General features: G+C 37.2%; 1 pseudogene; it reads left to right on the top strand.

Annotated features, from left to right (window-relative positions):
* Positions 1-12393: 12393 nt before the first annotated feature.
* LOC123948569 lies at positions 12394-13419 on the top strand (annotated as a pseudogene).
* Positions 13420-13651: the final 232 nt, after the last annotated feature.

The raw sequence follows: 13651 nt of genomic DNA, 5'->3' as shown, positions 1-13651 counted from the left end.
GTGTTCATTAATTCATTAGTTGCCGATAACACCCAATTCTCATTACATGTGCCCTCCTTCATATATTGTTACCCCATCCCACCATCTCCCTCCCTTCTGTAACCTTAAGTTTGTTTCCCTATAGTTAAGCACCTTTCATGGCTTTTCTCTCTGTCTGATTTCTTCCCATTCAGTTTTCCTTCCCTTCCCCAGTGGTCCTCTGCGCTATTCCTTATGTTACACATATAAGTGAAACAATATGATAATTGATTTAGTTTCTCCTTGTAGTTTTGATTTACTTCCCCCTAATGCCTAATGATTTCAAGCATGCTTCCATGTGCTCACTGGCTTTTACTAAATCTTCAGCGGAATGTCTGTTCAAGTACTTTGCCCATTTTTCAACTGAGCTATTGAGTATTTTGTTGTTGAGTTGTATGAGTCCTTGGTATTCTGCATATTTGCCTTTATCAGAAATGTGATTTGCTAATATTTTCTTTTATCCTGTAGTTTTTCTTTTCACTTTCTTGAAAATGTACTTTGATATACAAAGGTTTGCAATTTTGAGGAAGTCCAATATATCTTTCTTTTCTTTTGTTGCTTGTCATTTCAGTGTAATACATGGGAAACAATTGTCAGATCCACAGTCTAGACTTTTCCCCACATTTTCTAATAGTTATATGTTTTTACCTACCATGTTTGGTCATCAATCATTTTTTGTTGGTTTTTATATATGCTGTGAAGGAGGGGTCCAACTTTAGTCTTGCACGTGGATATTCAGTTGTCTCAGCACCATTTGTTGAAGACTTCTTTTCCCATTAACTGGACTTAGCATCTTTGTCAAAATTCAATTGGCCATAGATACATGGTCTTATTTCTTATCTCTCAATTCTAGTCAGTTGATCTATGTCTCTATCCTTGAAGCAGCATCAAATTGCTTTATTTTAGATTTGTATTATCTTCTTAAATCAAGAAGTGTGAGTCCTCCTACTTTGTCCTTCCTTCTCAATATTGCTTTGGCTATTGATGGCCTCTTGAAATTCCATTTGAATTTTAGTAGTAGTGTTTCTGTTTCTGGTCATTAAAATTACGATAGTGATTTCATTAAACCTGTGGGTCATTTTGTAAAGTATTGCCAGTAAACAATATCATATCATCCAATCCATGAACATAGACTGTCTTTCCATTTATTTAGGCCTCTTTGAATTTCACCAATTTATTTGGTAGTTTCAGTGTACAGTCCTTTCACTCTTGATTAATTAATTCCTCTGTATTTTAACATAGGGATGCTGTTTGTAAGTGGAATTTTTTTCCTTGTTTTTTTCTTTTTTAAGCTGCTTATTTATTTTAATTATGTTCAGTTAGTCAGCATATAGTACATCATTAGTTTTTGTGTGTTCAATGACCAATGATTCACTAATTGTATATAACACCCAGTGCTCATCACAAATGATGATGTGCCCTCCTTAATACCCATCACCTGGCTCCTCCACCTCCCACCTCCCTTCCCTCTGAAACCTGAATTTTGTTTCCTGGAGTCCATAGTCTCTCATGGTTTGTCTCCCTCTCTGATTTCCGCCCGTTTAGTTTTCCTTCCCTTCCCCAGGAGTCTTCTGTACTATTCCTTATGTTTCACATATGAATGAAACAATATCTTTATCTGCTTGACTTATTTGACTTAGCATAATACCCTCTAGTTCCATCAATGTCAGTGTGAATGGTGGATATTCATCCTTTCTGATGGCTGAGTAATATACCATGGTACATATAGACCATATCTTTTCTATCCATTCATCTGTTGAAGGCTATCTTGGCTCCTTCTACAGTTTGCTTATTGTGGACATTGCTGCTATGAACATTGGGGTGCAGATGCCCCTTCAAATCACTACATTTGTATCTTTGGGGTAAATACCTAGTAGTGCAATTGCTGGGTTGTAAGATAGCTCTATTTTTAACTTTTTGAGGAATCTCCATACTGTTTTCCAAAGTGGCTGTACCACTAAAAAGAAGAACTAAAGACCAATATCCTTGATGAACATAGATGCCAAAAAACTCAACAAGAACCTAGCCAATAGGATACAACAGTATATTAAAATATTTTCCATCACAACCAGGTAGAATTTATTCCTTGGATGCAAGGGTGGTTCAACATTTGCAAATCAATCAATATGAGAGAGCACATTAATAAAAGAAAAGACAAGAACCATATGATCCTCTCAGTTGATGCAGAAAAAGTATTTTACAAAACACAGTGTACTTTCCTGATTAAATCTCTTAAAAGTGTGGGGATAGAGAGAAAATTCCTCAATATCATAAAAACCGTATAGGAAAAGCCCACAGAGAATATAATTTTCAGTGGGGGGAAAACTGAGAGATTTTCCCTTAAGGTCAGGAACATGGCAGTGATGCCCACTCTCACCATTGTTCAACTTATTACTAGAAGTCCTAACATCAGACAAAAAGAAATAAAAGGCATTCAAATTGGCAAAGAAGTTAAACTCTCTCCCTTAATTTTCTTCTGAGATTGTTGTTGCTAGTGTATGTAAGCAAACTTACTATGGTGATTAAGTTTATTATCTAATAGTTTCTAGTACATTCTTTAGGATTTCACTATATAACATCCTATTATCTGAAGATCATATATTTTTTCTTCTTCCTTTCTAATTTATATGCCTTGTAATTCTTTTATTCTTGTATAATCGCTTTAGATAGAACTTCCAGTACAACATTGAATAAAAGTGGTGAAAATAGGTGTATTTGTCTAGTATGTGACTGTACAGGGAAAGTTTTCACTCTTTTACATTTAAGTATGATGTTAGCTGTGAAGTCTTTCATTCATGCTTTATATAATTTTAAGGAAGTTCACTTCTATTCTTAGATTTCTCATTTTTATCATGAAGACATTGGAGACTTTGTTAAGTACTTTTTCTGAATTATTAAGTCATATAATGACTTAATGTGTGTTTTCCCCTTCATTCCTTTAAAGTCGTTAATTACCTTGATCTATTTCAAATTTTGCTTTTTCCAGGTTATTAAGATATAACTGATGTATTTCATTATATAAGCTTAAGATGTACAATGTAATTATTGGAAATATTGCCATAATAATTTTTGGTTAACAAACACTACCTTAAATAGTTATAAATTTCTTTTCTTGTTATGAGAAATTTTAAGTTCTAATGTCTTGGAAACTTTCAAATATGCAACACAATATTGTTAATTGTAGTTATCATGGTGTACATGACATCCTAATACTTATTTATCTTATAACTAGACATTTGTTCCTTTGACCACCTTCACCTGTTCACCCAGTTCCCCCAGTTCCCACCTCCAGAACCTCCAATCTGTTATGTTTCTATGAGTTTGTTTTTCTTAGATTCCATATATAAATGAGATCATACAGTATTTGTTTTTGTCTATGTGACTCATTTCACTTAGCATTATGTCCTCAGGTTTCATGCAGGTTATTGCAAATGGCAAGATTTCCTTTCTTTTTTATGGCTAAATACTATTCTAGTGAATAAATATATATTACATTTTCTTTATCCATTCATCTATCATAGGATACTTAGGTTGTTTCAGTGACCCCTATTTGTTGGCTATTGTAAATAATACTTCAGTGAACATGGAGATGCAAGTATCTCTATGAGATAGTTAGATATTCCGTTTCCTTTCAATATATACCCAGAATTGGAATTGTTGGATCATGTGATAATTTTATTTTTAATTTTTTGAGAAACCTCCATGATGTTTTCCATAGTGACTGTACCAATTACATTACCAAAAATAAGTCACCACAAGTGTTCCCTTTTATCCACATCCTTACTGGTATTTGTCTTCTCTTTCCTTTTTGACAATAGCTATCCTAACTGGTGTGAGGTCATATCTTGTGTTTTTTATTTGCCTTTTCCTGATGATTAGTTGTGTTGACCACATTTTCAAGTATCTACCCACCATTCCAGTATCTTCTTTGGAAAAATGTCATTTAGGTCCTTTACCCATTTTTTTTTTGGAATAATTGTTTTTTCTCTGAGTATGAGTTCTTTATATATTGGGATATGATCTCATTATCAGATATGTGGTTTGCAAATATTTTATCCCATTCTGTAGGTTCCATTACATTTTATTGATTCCTTTACTGTGCCAAAAAACAAGGACAAGGTCAAACATTTCAGATTCCAGAAAGACAAACATACAAAATAATATAATTTTGTTATCAGTCTTCTCATCAGAAAGAAACAGAAGTTAGCAGACAGTGGACTGATAACTTCAAAAAGCCGAGGGAAAAAATATCAGCCCAGATTTTTTTTTTAATACCTAGATGAATTACCATTTGAATTGAATGGCAAAATCAGACATAAGCATATACACAAAAATCAGAAGTCAGTATACTACCTACAGGTGCAGTTTAATAGTGAAAGTGTTTCAGCAGAAGGAAGAGATGTAATTTATCTTGATTAAGGAATTTGGAAGACGGAATAGAGCATGTTTTGTTCTTTTCTCTTTCTCTTTTGGACTGACTTATCTGCAGGAAGGACACCTTCTGTCCTCTCCTTCTCTATTTATTTGGTAAAGACAATGAGGTAGTATTGCTAAGGGAATACCTATAATCTTGGGGTGCATATGAGTTTAGGTTCCCCAGAAGCAGATCCACAGTCAGCGATTTGAGTTCAAGTAGTTTATACAGTAGTGAGAAAGTGAGTCAGGAGCAGATGCCAATAGAGTTTCATTAGTTATTTGGTGATATCTGTGAAAAAGGCTTGATCTACTAGAAATCATAAACCATAACTATAAACAACATACCTCAGAGTTATATCGTCTGAAAGATCAGAAGTCAAGTATTTATCACTCTGCTTCTATCTTTCATTTATTGATCATTGGCACTAGAAAAATTAAATGTACATGGGCTGATCATGCCCTTGGAGTAAAAATTAAAATTTTAGCCTAAGAATTATTCACCACGATCAAGTGGGATTTATTCCAGGGCTGCAGGGTTGGTTCAACATCCACAAATCAATCAATGTGATAGAACACATTAATAAAAGAAAGAACAAGAACCATATGATACTCTCAATAGATGCTGAAAAAGCATTTGACAAAGTACAGCATCCCTTCCTGATCAAAACTCTTCAAAGTGTAGGGATAGAGGGCACATACCGCAATATTATCAAAGCCATCTATGAAAAACCCACCGCAAATATCATTCTCAATGGAGAAAAACTGAAAGCTTTTCCACTAAGGTCAGGAACATGGCAGGGATGTCCATTATCACCACTGCTATTCAACATAGTACTAGAAGTCCTAGCCTCAGCAATCAGACAACAAAAAGAAATTAAAGGCATCCAATTGGTAAAGAAGAAGTCAAACTATCACTCTTCGCAGATGATATGATACTATATGTGGAAAACCCAAAAGACTCCACTCCAAAACTGCTAGAACTTGTACAGGAATTCAGTAAAGTGTCAGGATATAAAATCAATGCACAGAAATCAGTTGCATTTCTGTACACCAACAACAAGACAGAAGAAAGAGAAATTAAGGAGTCAATCCCATTTACAATTGTACCCAAAACTATAAGATACCTAGGAATAAACCTAACCAAAGAGGCTAAGAATCTATACACAGAAAATTATAAAGTACTCATGAAAGAAATTGAGGAAGACACAAAGAAATGGAAAAATGTTCCATGCTCCTGGATTGGAAGAATAAATATTGTGAAAATGTCCATGCTACCTAAAGCAATCTACACATTTAATGCAATCCCTATCAAAATACCATCCATTTTTTTCAAAGAAATGGAACAAATAATCCTCAAATTTATATGGAACCAGAAAAGACCTCGAATAGCCAAAGGAATATTGAAAAAGAAAGCCAAAGTTGGTGGCATCACAATTCCGGACTTCAAGCTCTATTACAAAGCTGTCATCATCAAGACAACATGGTACTGGCACAAAAACAGACACATAGATCAGTGGAACAGAATAGAGAGCCCAGAAATCGACCCTCAACTCTATGGTCAACTCATCTTCGACAAAGCAGGAAAGAATGTCCAATGGAAAAAAGACAGCCTCTTCAATAAATGGTGCTGGGAAAATTGGACAGCCACATGCAGAAAAATGAAATTGGACCACTTCCTTACACCACACATGAAAATTGACTCCAAATGGATGAAGGACCTCAATGTGAGAAAGGAATCCATCCAAATCCTTGAGGAGAATGCAGGCAGCAACCTCTTTGACCTCAGCCATAGCAACATCTTCCTAGGAACAACGGCAAAGGCAAGGGAAGCAAGGGCAAAAATGAACTATTGGGATTTCATCAAGATCAAAAGCTTTTGCACAGCAAAGGAAACAGTTAACAAAACCAAAAGACAACTGACAGAATGGGAGAAGATATTTGCAAATGACATATCAGATAAAGGGCTAGTATCCAAAATCTATAAGGAACTTAGCAAACTCAACACCCAAAGAACAAACAATCCAATCAAGAAGTGGGCAGAGGACATGAACAGACATTTCTGCAAAGAAGACATCCAGATGGCCAACAGACACATGAAAAAATGCTCCACGTCACTCGGCATCAGGGAAATACAAATCAAAACCACAATGAGATATCACCTCACACCAGTCAGTATGGCTAAAATTAACAAGTCAGGAAATGACAGATGCTGGCGAGTATGCGGAGAAAGGGGAACCCTCCTCCACTGTTGGTGGGAATGCAAGCTGGTGCAACCACTCTGGAAAACAGCATGGAGGTTCCTCAAAATGTTGAAAATAGAACTACCCTATGACCCAGCAATTGCACTACTGGGTATTTACCCTAAAGATACAGACGTAGTGATCCGAAGGGGCACGTGTACCCGAATGTTTATAGCAGCAATGTCTACAATAGCCAAACTATGGAAAGAACCTAGATGTCCATCAACAGATGAATGGATAAAGAAGATGTGGTATATATACACAATGGAATACTATGCAGCCATCAAAAGAAATGAAATCTTGCCATTTGCGACGACGTGGATGGAGCTAGAGTGTATCATGCTTAGTGAAATAAGTCAATCAGAGAAAGACAACTATCATATGATCTCCCTGATATGAGGACATGGAGAAGCAACATGGGGGGTTAGGGGGATAGGAGAAGAATAAATGAAACAAGATGGGATTGGGAGGGAGACAAACCATAAATGACTCTTAATCTCACAAAACAAACTGAGGGTTGCTGGGGGCAGGTGGGATTGGGAGAGGGGGAGGGGGCTATGGACATTGGGGAGGGGAGGCGAACCATAAGAGACTATGGACTCTGAAAAACAACCTGAGGGTTTTGAAGGGTCAAGGGTGGGAGGTTGGGGGAACAGGTGGTGGGTAATAGGGAGGGCACGTTTTGCATGGAGCACTGGGTGTTGTGCAAAAACAATGAATACTGTCATGCTGAAAAAAATAAATAAAATGGGAAAAAAATTTTAGCCTAAGAGATGCAGACATTTTTTTTTTTTTCAAAATGAGCATTGGCTTGTACATAGACAAAGAATGCCAAGGAGATATGGATAGAGCACCAATAAGAGCTGCTACAAAAGGCCTGTCTGCCTACAGATCAGAATAGAATTTTTGAACTGAGTCATGACTAAGAAGGCCATTTTAATTTCCATATTTCATTTTAATCTCCAATGTGACCTATATGTCACATTGTCCATTTGTTATAAACACAAAAAGGAAAAACAAGGATTTTATTCATCAACATCTAAAACTCCAGTAACCCAAAATTTAATTATAACAAGTAAAAGAATGGAAAAGAGAAAAAGGAAATGAATAAAATCATGGCAAATAGGAAACAAGTTTTTAAATTACAAGTATAAATAATACAAAAATTTTAATGTAATAAACCCACTAGTCATGTACTGAATAACAACTTAATAAAACTGAGAGAAGAAAAAAAATATCCACAAATACATCTGTGTGCTACTCTACAGAAGAAACTATGCCCCTGTATCCAGTTTAATTGCTTCTTCCCAGATAGAAGTGATTGCTCTCATAGGGGCCTATCCCCTAGGAATTTCACAACTATATATTTTCTCCTGGTTCCCACTCATTAAGGCCTGAAATCATACCATGACTTCACCTGACAATATTTTAAAGGGACCAGACTCTGAGTAGACACATTCAGCCACCATTTATCTAAATGAATGTTAATGATTTTAAGTATACACAACAGTCTTTCTCCAAACTGACTGTTGGCAGTGACTCTGCAACCAGACCTGGGGGGAACACCCTAAGATAATAACATAGTGAATTATGTTGAAAGGACCAACCTTACTAAATTCTCTATAGATCCTCCCTATTCACTAACCATAGACAAAATTTTGTGAAATCGTGGGAGAATTAATTTTATTATTTCTATGCCATAAACAAGGAAATTGATCTCAGTGTAAGGTAAACAACTCTCCTAACACAAAGAAAAATCCAAGGTAGTTGCAAGACTTGAACCTTGGCTTCCTAGCTCCATGTTCATGATCCTTCTTCATCTCTCCATGTCCCAGGCACCTTGGAACATTTTGACTAATATCTGAGATATGCTCCAAAATTGTTTAAACATTCTTGTGGGTCTGAATTTCTGATTTTAGACTCACAGTTCAGGATTGTCTTCTCCTTCTCAAAAACAAAGTAAACTTCTATGTTTGATACATACTTTCAGTGAAAAATGTAACTGATGTGGAAGCACTGGGGCAGCTACCTCTTCTATGAGTTTTTAAGCTCGTATCTAGTTCTTTGGATACTTTTTCTGAAACACGGGCTTAAGTATAGGATTCAAATGCAAAAACATTTTAATCAGCAGAGAGCAGTATGTTATTTATGAAATTTTATGCTGTTTTCCTTAAGAGGATACAAAAATCCTATTGTTTTGTGCTGGTCTCTGGCTATTGACAACCGACGTTGTTGCTGGATGGGATCCTTGTGGTTCTTATATTAATTGCAAGAGGTGATCAGCAATAACCATCAGGAAACCCTGAAAGTGACAAGGTTTCCAAGACTCACAGGTCCCAGAAATCACATGGCACACCTGGGGCCATACAGAGCAGAGTCATGGGTAGTGAGAGAGAGCAGGTCTGGATTCTCTTTTATTGAGGTCAAAGTAGGGACTTGGGTTCACTCTTTAGTGGTGAATTTAAAATATAGGAGGGTGGGGGGGGTGCCTGGGTGGCTCAGTGGGTTAAAGCCTCTGCCTTCAGCTCAGGTCATGATCCCAGGGTCCTGGGATTGAGCCCTGCATCAGGCTCTCTGCTCAGCAGGGAGCCTGCTTCCTCCTCTCTCTCTGCCTGCCTCTCTGCCTACTTGTGATTTCTGTCTGTCAAATAAATGAAATATTTAAAAAAATATATAGGAGGGTGGGATGCCTGGGTGGCTCAGTGGGTTAGGCCGCTGCCTTCGGCTCAGGTCATGATCCCGGGGTCCTGGGATTGAGTCCTGCATCGGGCTCCTTGCTCGGCGGGGAGTCTGCCTCTTTCTCTGCCTCTGCCTGCCTCTCTGTCTGCTTGTGTGCTTTCTCTCTCTCTTTCTGACAAATAAATAAATAAATAAAATCTTTAAAAAAATTAAAATAAAATAAAATATAGGAGGGTAAATTTAAAGCATGGCCAGAGAAGCATACAATTATTTTTCCAATTTCAAATGGTAGATTATCTAAACCAATCATGAGCTCTAAAACAAGGAGCCAGAGAGGTGACCAAGTCTAGCTTTTCATCCAGTGACTGGCAAAATGCTTATTGAGATTGCTGTCCTTGAAGCAGATTACTCAATAATCAAAGCCTAAGTCAGGCACTTGCATTACAAAAAGAAAAAGAAAAAAGAAAAACCAGCTGTCAGGGCTTACACTGCACCTATGATAGATGATACTCTCATTGAGAAGCTGGTAAATTCTTCCTGTTTACTATGTGCTGACTTGCCCTTGAAGGGACACCTAACCAACAGGGTGAAATGATAATTCTTTAGACTCCAAAAGGATCTTCATGAAGCCACCAAGATCCTTACTCCATTTTCACTGTCACTTTCCCACAACCTACACTTTCATTACTTGCTCATCTGGAAAATCTGACAAGGGCAGTGACTGAAGCTACAGACATTGAAACAAGTTAGACACGAGTCTGAATCTGAACTGATCTCATACTAGATGTGCAATGTGAGGAAAGCATACAACCTCTTGAATTCTCCATTTCCTTAGCCTTAAATGGCAGTTGCGTGTGTGTGTGTGTGTGTGTGTGTGTGTGTGTGTGTACATACTCTCTCTTCCTCTATCTTTTGATATATATCTGTTTACCTGTGTATCTGTCCATCCATCCATCCATCCATCCATCCATTCCTCTTTCCATTCATTAGCTCTCTATCTTCTATCTTTCTGTCTGCGATGTCTGCCTGCCTGTTTGTCTATCTGCCTTTTCTGATTTCTGACTATATACGAGATACACTAGCACATAAGCAGTGTGTTATGGGTCTTACTATCCTCTGGAAATCAGATCTAGGAATGGATTTATTCCAGATATGTAACCTTGGAGAAGTTAATACCTCTTTCTGTTCTTATGTCGATTATTATACACAATCAGAAAGTTGGCCGAAAGATCTGTGAAGGTGTCTTAGCTTCAACAATCTCTAACTCTCTAGATAATTTACAAATTATATATTCTTTTCATCTCTATTGTGGCAGTTAGAAAAATCCTCCTCAGTAAGCCCACATACTAATCCTGGAGTTTGTGATTATATTCTCTTGCAAGGAAAATGATATTATGTACATATTAAGGATTTTGAGATGGCAATATTATATTGGATTATCCATGTGGGCCTAATAAGAACATTCCAGTTATCAATGAATCTTGGAACACTGAAAAAATAAATTTAAAAAATTAGATAAAAACCATAACAGATATTAAACAAGAAATAATAGCTTATAATATTGGGTGTGTTGGGTTCACAAAACAAATACTGTAAATTCCAGACATGCAATGTGTAGAGGGGCCAGAAGGAAGATAGTGGCAATAATAGTTATCAGAAAATGGATATCCCTTCAAAGACTTCAAATATAAATAAAAAGATTTGAAACATTGTGCTTGCACAAAAACAATCTACAGACTAGAGTCAACTCCCCAGACATGGATTTTCAGCCCTCAATATTTATGATCCAGCTACTTATTGACAAAAATGACAGTAAGAATGTGTCTAAGATTAAATAAGAGTCTTTCAACCTAACCTAAAATGTGGATCAAAAGGAAGAAATTATATAAAAGAGGTCTGTGTAAGTGTTCACACACAGAAGGGATGACAAAACCATTAACACTGGAGAGGTAGGACAGAATGAAAAAATACTGGAAGAAACAAGAGATCTGGGTGGATGAAGTGTGTGAAAATATGCAAATCAGAGAGCAAACCTACCAGACATCAAAACTCACTCACACCTTGAAGCCATGCAGTTGCCACCAATCTTCCTAAACTAACAGACACCATTGTTCCATCCTAGTTGTAATATTATAGGTAGAACTCATCAGGATGGTGCTGAATACCCACATGTGGAAACTGTTTGTTATGATGACTTCTTTGAACACTCACAGGAACATGTAGGTATGTTCCTGTATCACCTTCACGCTATTGATGGATAAAATGAGGCACAGGAAACCTAGTTTAGGACCAATGTGTCCCAGGTGGTAAATGGGAGTTCTTCTGTGTGAATACACATGCACATCAGCCCAGAGCCCCATATTTAGCTTTTGTTGACTATATTTATCTCACTGTGCATATATGCATATATTTGTGGATTGCTTTATTGTGCAACATCAAACATTAAGCTTGGTAGAATGCATACCATGATTGAGTATAAATTGAATGAGATTGAAATCAATTCAAATTCACTAATGCCATTAAGTTTGGGAAGATTCTGAATGTACCTAAGGCATGGCTCTGTCCATAACTATGTAAACTTGAATATTCAATCTCTTTGTTGCTAAGTTTCCTGTTATATATATAGGCATAACTAATCAATCAAATGGGAATAATAAAAGGACTGAGTAAATAAATACACATGAGCATATTGACGTGAATATAATTAGAGGACTCAAAACATCTGATTTAGGAGTTCCATCCATTCCAGGCATGTGAGCTTGGACAGCTCATTGTCATTTCCTGTGACTCAATTTACTCATATACAAAAATAAGAAGCTAGGAAGATGATTGGTGACGAACCTTACTCTACAAAAGTCTATTCTTGTTTGGATAAGTTATCACCAAATTGCATTGTCATTCCCATGCTTAAAATGGAGAATATTCAAAAATAAATTATAGCAATAATAAAGAAATGCTCATGCAACTTTTCTTTATTGATCATTCTGTTCTCCTACTTCTTGTTGCCACAGAGCATCTCATGATTCTCAAATTCACATCCATGAAGAACAATACAGAGATGACTGATTTCATCCTGCTGGGACTAACTACTGCCCCAGAACTGCAGAGTTCTCTCTTTATAATGTTCACCCTCATTTACTTTGTCACTCTGGTTGGGAACTGGAGATGATCATATTGATCTTGCTGGAATCTCATCACCACATTCCCATGTACATTTCCCTCAGTAACCTATCTCTGGTGGGCTTTTGTTATTCCTCAACAGTCATTTCCAAGGCCATGACTGGGCTCCTTACGGAAGACAAGGTCATCTCCTACCTTGCATTTGCTGTCCAGATGTTCCTTGTTGCAGTCTTTTCTATGGGGAAAATTACCTTTTAGCTTCAAAGGCTTAAGACTGCTACACAGCATTAGAATACCACCATGACAACAGGTGGATGTGTTTGTCTGGCCATAGCCGGCTATGTCTATGGTTTTCTGATTGTTTCTTTTGATGTAGGAGACACATTCCATTTTCCTACTGTAAGTACCCCCTCCTATCCCTCACTTTTTTTGTGCTATTCCTGTACTCATGGCTCTCTGTTGTTTGATAGACATGTCAGTGAGTTGATTCTTGTCTTTGTGGCAATCTTCCACATCTTTTTTGCTCTTCTGGTTATCTTGATTTCCTACCTGTTCATTTTTCTTTAAAAAGTCTTTATTTATTTATTTGACAGACAGAGATCACAAGTAGGCAGAGAGACAGGCAGAGAGAGAGGAGGGAAGGAGGCTCCCTGCTGAGCAGAGAGCCCGATGTGGGCCTCGACCCCAGGAGGACCCCCTCTGCCAAAGGCAGAGGCTTTAACCCACTGAGCTCCCCAGGCGCCCCTACCTGTTATTTTTATCACCATCCTGAAGATGCCTTTAGTGGAGGGATACCTGAAGGCTATATATATCCACTTGTGCCTCCCACCTTACTGCAGTGTCCATCTTCTATGGGACAGCCATGTTCATATACTCCATGGAAACAGACAAAATCACATCTCTTTTCTATACTATGGTCATCCCCATGCTAAATCCTATGGCCTAAGACAAAGAAGTCAAGCATGTTTTCAAGAAGGTTGTTGAGAAGACAAAATCATCTCCAAGCTTAATCTTTTAGGGTTGTAGGATCCACAGTGACCCAGTTTCATTCTTGTCAGATCTTCTTCATGCACTAACTCACAGTTTACAGCCCACACAGCATTTGTATTACTAACATACTTTCCTCTTCAAAACTCTGTCATTAAAAAAGAAGATAGGTGCAAAAACAATGAGTACTG

Source organism: Meles meles, chromosome 8 (assembly GCF_922984935.1).
Source record: "Meles meles chromosome 8, mMelMel3.1 paternal haplotype, whole genome shotgun sequence".
Taxonomy (NCBI): domain Eukaryota; kingdom Metazoa; phylum Chordata; class Mammalia; order Carnivora; family Mustelidae; genus Meles; species Meles meles.
The sequence above is the reverse complement of the archived record's forward strand: the minus strand, read 5'-3'. Positions and strand labels throughout refer to the sequence as shown.